This window comes from Pteropus alecto, unplaced genomic scaffold (genome assembly GCF_000325575.1).
Source record: "Pteropus alecto unplaced genomic scaffold, ASM32557v1 scaffold21, whole genome shotgun sequence".
Lineage (NCBI taxonomy): Eukaryota > Metazoa > Chordata > Mammalia > Chiroptera > Pteropodidae > Pteropus > Pteropus alecto.
The window spans coordinates 31084405-31091599 of record NW_006436282.1 but is presented as its reverse complement, the minus strand read 5'-3'; the positions used below and the strand labels follow the sequence as shown (position 1 = coordinate 31091599).

General features: G+C 56.8%; 1 protein-coding gene and 1 pseudogene across 1 annotated transcript in view; both read left to right on the top strand.

Annotated features, from left to right (window-relative positions):
- IKZF1 (IKAROS family zinc finger 1) overlaps positions 1-7195 on the top strand; it is an 80537-nt gene that overhangs the window by 44823 nt on the left and 28519 nt on the right. The window lies entirely within an intron of this gene.
- Positions 6369-6487, top strand: LOC112479855 (annotated as a pseudogene).

Here is a 7195-nt window from a genome sequence, read left to right as displayed (position 1 = left end):
TCGGGGCCTATCTCATCTTACTTAGTTCCATGCGGAAAGTTTTAATCGAGTCAGTGAAACGTGAACGAAAGTGGCCACCTCCTCAGCTGCGCCAGAGCAGAGGGGTCAGGGACTGGTTTTGCCCTGAGGTGGCCACTTTTGTACGTGGTCCACTCTGAAGGCACAGGGGACAGCTGTCATCTGGCCGTGGACATAACAGAGCGCCCGTGATCTGTCCCAGGTGGCGAATGAGGACACTGAGGCTCAGCATGGTTGGCACTTGAGCCCACCGCGGAGCTGGCCGGGGGGTGGGGTGGGGTAGGGTGTCACCGGCAGCCACCCCACCTCCCGCTCCCCAGGGGTTCCCAAGGAGAGCCCGCAGGGGCCGGAGCAGCCGAGGGCGAGGCGGTTTCTGAGCCTTGCCAGCTGAGCAGGGGCAGATGGGGCTGGGGAGGGGACAGCCTGTGCCTGTGCAGAAGGCAGATGGGCCCTGGAGGCGTGTCGTGAGGAGCAGGGCGGGGCTGACCGCTGCGGGATGAGGCTCACGGCCACACTCCTGGGCTCTGTATCTGCCCGTCAGGCTTTAAACTGGCCTGTATGTCAGCTTCCTCTTCTGTAGGTCAAGAGCCACAGTGCCTTCTGGGGCGAGCCGGCAGGACATGTTATCTAGCGTCCCCTTCCCCAGATAAAACCCAGAGCCCTCACTTAGGGGGGTGCTTTAACGACCGACATCTGCCCCAGAAATGGCACGTAAGGAAGAGTTTCAAGAGGACCTGGATCTAGCACCTTTTGGGGACACAGCTGGTCGTCCAGCAGGAGCCTGGCCCTGAGTGCGGGGTGCTGGGCCTTCCGTCTGCTTTTCGCCACTGTCTCAGTGGGGACCCTCTCGCTAGTGCAGTGTCAGAGCTGGGACACCAGTGCGCGAAACGCACCGTGGAGGCCGCCACAAACCACTCTCGCACGGGTTAAGAGAAAAAGATCTGACGGTCACCAAGAAGCCAACATGATTTAAAGAACTGCAGAAGAGTCAAATGCCACCGTATTTCTGAATTCTCCTAAATGCAAAGATGAGTGTGCTTTCTCCCAGAAAGGATCAGGGGCCTTTGACTCGAACGTGGAATAAACTTCCTCCCCGCTGTTTGAAAATCTCAAGTATGTTTTCACGTCCCCTCAGGTGACAACAGCAGGAAACATTCCCACGCACTACTAAACGCTAACGCGGAAGTGTGGTTTGCGGGCAGTTGTTTTTTTTTTTCCAGAACATTCATTGATTTGGCAATCCGAATAGGACTCGGAATCTGAGGCATTAACACCATTGGAGATGAAAATGTTAGCGACAATTTAGGGAGCACAAATTCCTGCCAAATGATCCCAATTTGCTCTTGATAAGAAGAATCGATTTCGTGAAATTTGGAAAAAAGATAAATCAACTCTTTTACCGCACCCTCTTATGAAACAGTGGCCTAAAAAGCTGGCTGGAATTTGCTGAAGTCACGAAGGCGAGGCTGAGTCACTCATGGAGTGACCGGGTCCCTGCCCGCTCGGTGACGGCCGCCAGGACCAGCACGAGGCTCTGCTTCGCAGGACAGCCGTGTGGGCCGTGCTGCTGGTAAATGCGCATGGCTCCCACATGTGCTGAGTGTGCGCGTGTGTGCACACATGTGGGGCCGCAGGAGCGACACTCTCTCCAGCATGACGACAGAGAACACAGCTTCCCGCAGGCCGTCTGCACGGGGTGGGGGGACGTGTGTTCGCCAGCCAGCTCTAACGGGTCAGCCGGCCATGACATCGGGTTTGCATATGTACGTGCCAGCCGCCGGAGGACAGAACACAGAGCCGCCTCGGAGGCCGGGTGTCCTCCTTGTGAGTGGGCGAAGTCTCCTGCTCCGTAGGCCCGTGGGAGGAGGAAGGCGGTTTCTGCAAAGGGCCTTGGGCGTGCCTGGCGTTTGCAGAGCTGCTGGTGACTGCCTTGCACAGGTGCTGGAGTGACCGGAAGGGAAGAGGGAAGGACAGGACAGGACAAGGTGAGCTGTCACATGCCCCTTTGTCCACAGGCAGTGACGCGCCCCTCTTTTTCTGAGCTTGGACGCTGACGTGTGCACGAGCGCCCATCAGCTCGGCCTGGCCCTCCTGTGCAGAAGCGCATGGCTCTGTGGCCACAGCCACGTTTAGAACTTCCTATAAATTTTAGGGAATCAAAGCTTAAGGGAAAAAAAAGTCAAAGTTCATCTGACTTACGCTAGGCAACGAGCTGAGTCTCTTGAAAAAGGCAAACATTTAATGTCCCGTGACGTATTGTGACGTTATGTACATTACGTGATGCATTATGGGTGCAGTGGGAAGCATCGTGACAAATGATGGGTTAGAGGCTTCGCTTTGACCCCCCGAGACCCACACCGTCCGCGCTTCCTCCCGGGGACAGTTTCAGATGCGTCACTTGCAGCTCTCGCCCTGAGCCCCGTTGCACGTCGGTTACGGTGGACGCGGACGCCTCCGCTGCTGTGTCCCCACGCGCACACGCGCCACGGCCGTGCAGCCGGAGGGCTGTGTTGGCGCTCGACCCTCACACCAGCCACGTCATTCAGTCAGGGAATTTCACATCCTGCGTCGTGCTGCCCGCTTTAGAAGCTTGCGTCTACCTTCTCACGCGCCTTCTCCTTCCCCCCGTTACCCGAGACACAGCAACCAGGGTTCCCGAAGTCGATGTAAGTGTTTAGACCTCTGTGAAAATGGCCAGCCTGCAAAGGCCGCCGGGGTCAGCATGACATCGCCTGCTGACTGTGGGCCCTCGCGCGCACGGCCACCCAGGCGGACCCGCTGGCGACAGCTCCGTTTGACCGGACACGCGCTAAGGCCTTCTCCGTTAGATGCGGGTGTCCAGGGACCGGTAGGAGCAGAGGAAGGCTGAGCGTTTGTTGGGACGTGACGGAGCCGGTCGGTTCACGCAACAGCTTGGGAAGTGCCTCCCGAGCCGCGTTTGCCCATTACGCTCATCGTCCCGGGACCGTAACACGTTTTTCACTGGTGATGGGGGGGGGAGAGGGCGGGGCTCTGAGGTCAATGTTTGGAAAACGGGCTTGAGCCCAGTGTGACAGGACACCGCGTCCTCGCCCTGCCTGACCCGAGGCTCATCCGTCCAGTTTCGGTTAGGAGCCACGCCGTGCACACGGCTGACGGCCACTGGGGTGGCCCCGCGGGACAGAGGACTCCGCGAGCAGGCGCGCGCAGCAGCCCACGTGCGTGTGTGGCAGCCGCCACGTCCTAAGACACGGCACACCCCGGGCAGCCCTCGGAGGTCCGAGGTGGCGATGACCTTCATGAGGACAGCTGAGAAGCGATGCCCGCAGGAGCGTGGTGGCTCTCGTCGGGGAAAACGCGACTTTCCCCCGCTCGCCGTGTCGCGTGAACATTTCCTAACTTTCTGTGAACATTTTCTAAGAAAGGGCTGAGTCGGCCCACTCAGGAGCTCACCGCTTTTGTGAAGAGGGCGCTCTGATGCCTGCAGTGTGGACCCGGCTCCACCAGGTCTGCCGGACGGTTTCCCATCCTTCTAGAAGGGTCTAACACACCAGAGGCGGCTCCAAAGCTACGTGTGTGAGCTCCGGCCTCTGGTTCTGAGGACTCACCGTGTCACCTTCTCAGTTGTCACTTCGAGGGCTAACAGTAGCAGATCAGTAGCTAAATAACGGTTTTGAGCAATAATACTTGCTTTTTAAAAATTAATTCTTTCTTGGAAACTCTGACCGTGTCTCTCAATCGGTGTCACAATCCAGCTTTCTCTCTTTTTGCTTCTTTATTGCAGTTGCATATGGGGCTGATGGCTTTAGGGATTTTCATGCAATAATTCCCAACTCTTTCTCTCGTAAGTATACGCTTTGCTTCTAAAACGTGGCGATGTGTGTTCGTTCCGTGTGTGGTTTTCGTGGTGTAAACATCGCGAGTGCATGCGTTTCCATCACCTCCCTCCATGCGTGGCAGAATGAGATAAATATTGACCATTCTGTCCAGTGAACAGCTGCCGTCGGGGCCACCGCTTAAGGCCCACTGTGACACTCCAGACTGCTGGCAGAGGCACTGCAGAGCACACAGCCTTCGCGGGGGCCGTGGAGCAGCAGCGAGGGCAGACGCGGCACTGGCGTTGCTGGGTCGTTACCCGCCCAGCCTGCCGGCCAGTCTCGTTTTGAATGTGCAGCTGTCCCCTTTTTCCTGAGTAGACAATGAAATGGCCAGAGTTCCCGTTGCCGTCAAACAACTCAGCATGTTTTCGAGACGATTTTTCCAGTTTTGTAGGGCAGGAGAAAGCCACACGCCTTCCCCCTGCTGCTCTGAAGTATTAATTTCAGAACCGAGACGAGTCACAGGGCCTCAGGCCATTGGTGTGCGGGGCCCGGCAGGCTGAGCCAACGCGCTTCCCACCTGGAGCCCGGGCCGCGGCCAGTCGGAGCTGCGAAGCCAAAAGCACGTTTCATTTCACCCTTCTTTTTTAGGCTTCGAGCGATGGTAGATGGTAAATATATTTGGGCCGCAGCCTTGAAGGGGCATTTTGAGGCATGGAGGCTGCTCTTTACAAACGTGTAGACAGCAGAGCATAAAAAGCGACGCAGGCCGGTTGCTCCTTGGGACTGAAGCCCACGGGGCCCACGGGGTGAGCTCTCTAGCTGTCACACGGCATCAGGGCACAGGCCACGCTCGCTAATACTATGGCAGGGGAGACGCAGCCTCCGCCCTAGAAGGTGTCAGGAACAGGCGAAGTTGGGCTTCTGATGTCCTGGTCATTGAAAACTCTGGGCTCTGAAGCACGGAGCAGTGTCAACCCTAGTAGCCCCTTTCCTCCCAAGCTGGACGGCCCAGTGCATGAGGTCATAGGGACCTTCCTCGTCCTAACCTTCCTTCCTGTCGTTCAGCTGTCAAACACCAGCTCGGTGTGTACTCCTGTGTGTACGTGTGCGTCTATGTAAATGTCTGTGTGTGTGTGTGTGTGTGTGCGCGTGTGCATGTGCTGACACGACTTCATAAAGCACTAGGGTACTAGGGCCGGGGACGAGTCGTAACTTCGAGGTGAACTGTCACATTGTTGAAATGTCAAGGAGTCAGATGCACCTCAGTCAGGGCACAGCCTAGGATGTGTTTCCACTGAACCCGGGGAAGTTGAGCTGCGCGTGCGGCGTGGGAGCAGATCCTGCGACCCTTTGCTGCGTACGGCCGGCCGCATGTGAGGAGGTTGAGGCTGGAGTGTTCGCGGGATGGAGGCTGTGATCGACGCCCCGCCTGTCTGCACACGCGGGCTCCTGAGACGTTGCTCTCTCTCTCCTCCTCCTCCTCCCCCGTGTACCCAGGTTGTCAACGTCCCCCAGGTACAATGTCCACCGGGATGGCGTCCCCGCCAATCAGCAACCCAGCTGTCCTGGGCCGCCATCCCCACCTAGTGGCTGTGGAGGGGAATGTCCTCCTCGCCCCGCACCACCGTCCCTTCTGAAGAATTGGAAACATGAGTCATGGGACCCTGTCTACCTTCTCGCCCAGATTCCCGTCCCTCGTGGCCTGAGGAAATGTAATGTGCCGGGGCCGGTTCCCCTTTCTACGCTTCCTCTTTCCCCTCTTCTTGACAGCATTCCATTTAAAGGCCTAAAACATCGAATAAGACAAAAATATTCCCAGGCATGCATCTTGGCAGAAAGAAAAACCCCTACGTTCAAAATGGCATGAGTCATGACAGATGCTTTTAGCCACCTTTAAAATGCTGAAAAGGGTTCATAACCCTCTTTTTGAGGAAGGAAACACCGACATATCGCCTCTTCATCTCAAATTTTCATTGAACTGAAATACTTCATTCAAGATATAGTTTAAGTATTTTTATTCCTTTTGATTTTTACTGGCTACTTCTCAGTGTTGCCGGAATATTTCTTCGATTTTTTTTTTTTAATTTAAAATAGTGAGCATTTCAAACTTTCGTGGCCTAAACTGATACTACAGTGGTGATTTCAGAATATCTTTTCTATGGAAATAAGGCAGCCTGACAGCCACACAATTACCTGACCAGTAAACACAGAAACACGTTCTCAACGGGGAAAGAGGAAGCATGACCGTCCGTGGGGGGGGGGCGGCCTTGCGCGTCGTCCCTCTGCGTGAGGACATTGTGATCGTTCGTGACGGCTCACCCGGCCCGCTGACTCCGAGTCGTTGGGCTTCTCCTGGCCTGCGTGCTCACGCCGACCTACGTTCAGGGGCCTGGGGTTCCTCTTAGGACTGCTGTGGCCTCTAAAATACATAACGAACACGTTTTATTTTTTCCTAATTTTAAGTAGCCCCTGGGAGGGAAAGTAGCTTCGACTCTGGGTCGAAGGTATGCACTCTCGATGTGAGTCGGGCTGACTAAATAATAAAATCAGGTCTCCGGCCGCACCACCCTGAACAAGCCCGATCCCGTCGGATCTCGGAAGCTAAGCAGGGTCGGGCCTGGTGAGTACTTGGATGGGAGACCCCCTAGGAAGACTGGGTGCTATAGGTGTAAAATATAACAAAATAAGGGAGCGTAAGCTGACAAGGTCCTTGCAATCTGTGAGGTCAACCAAGGGTTGCCTCGCCTAAAAAATAAAATAAAATAATAAATTGGGCCCCGGCCAGTGGAGGGGGTGCAGGGCCCAGAGCGGGTCCGGCGTGAGGACGCTCTCAGGTCCCAGCCAGACATGCTCCATGTTTAATCAGCGTGGGTCAGCGCCTTCCCCAGGTCCGTGTGCCTCTAAGTGGAGGCGGACGTGGAGTTGCACAATAGTTCTGAGTGAGGTCCCTCCGTTCGAGGAGAGTGAACCATTTCACGGAAACGATGCAGGTCACGGAGCCAGCCCCAGAGGCCACTGGGCCGCAGGGCGCTCTGAGCCCTGGTCTCCGGGATCCTGTGGGAAGCCCCGTCAAGACCCCCAGCTCCTGGGTTCTCAGGACTCGGGGTGAGGCCGGGATCCGGTGGGGGAGCTCCCGCACTTCTGGGGTCTCGGAGGGTGCGACGGGGGCCAAGCCCATGCCCAGCGGGCTCGTCTCACTTATGTGCCTCTCCACGGACACTGCGGGCGGCCCTCGGCGGCATGGCGGTCGGGCTGCCCACGGTACCTCCCGGCGCTGCCACCTGGTGGCCGTGGCCTGAGGCGAGCCGAGCAAGCGCTCTGTGGCTGAGCCTCTTCCGCTGTAGCGGGGGACAGTCACGGTGTCCCCCAGGACCCTG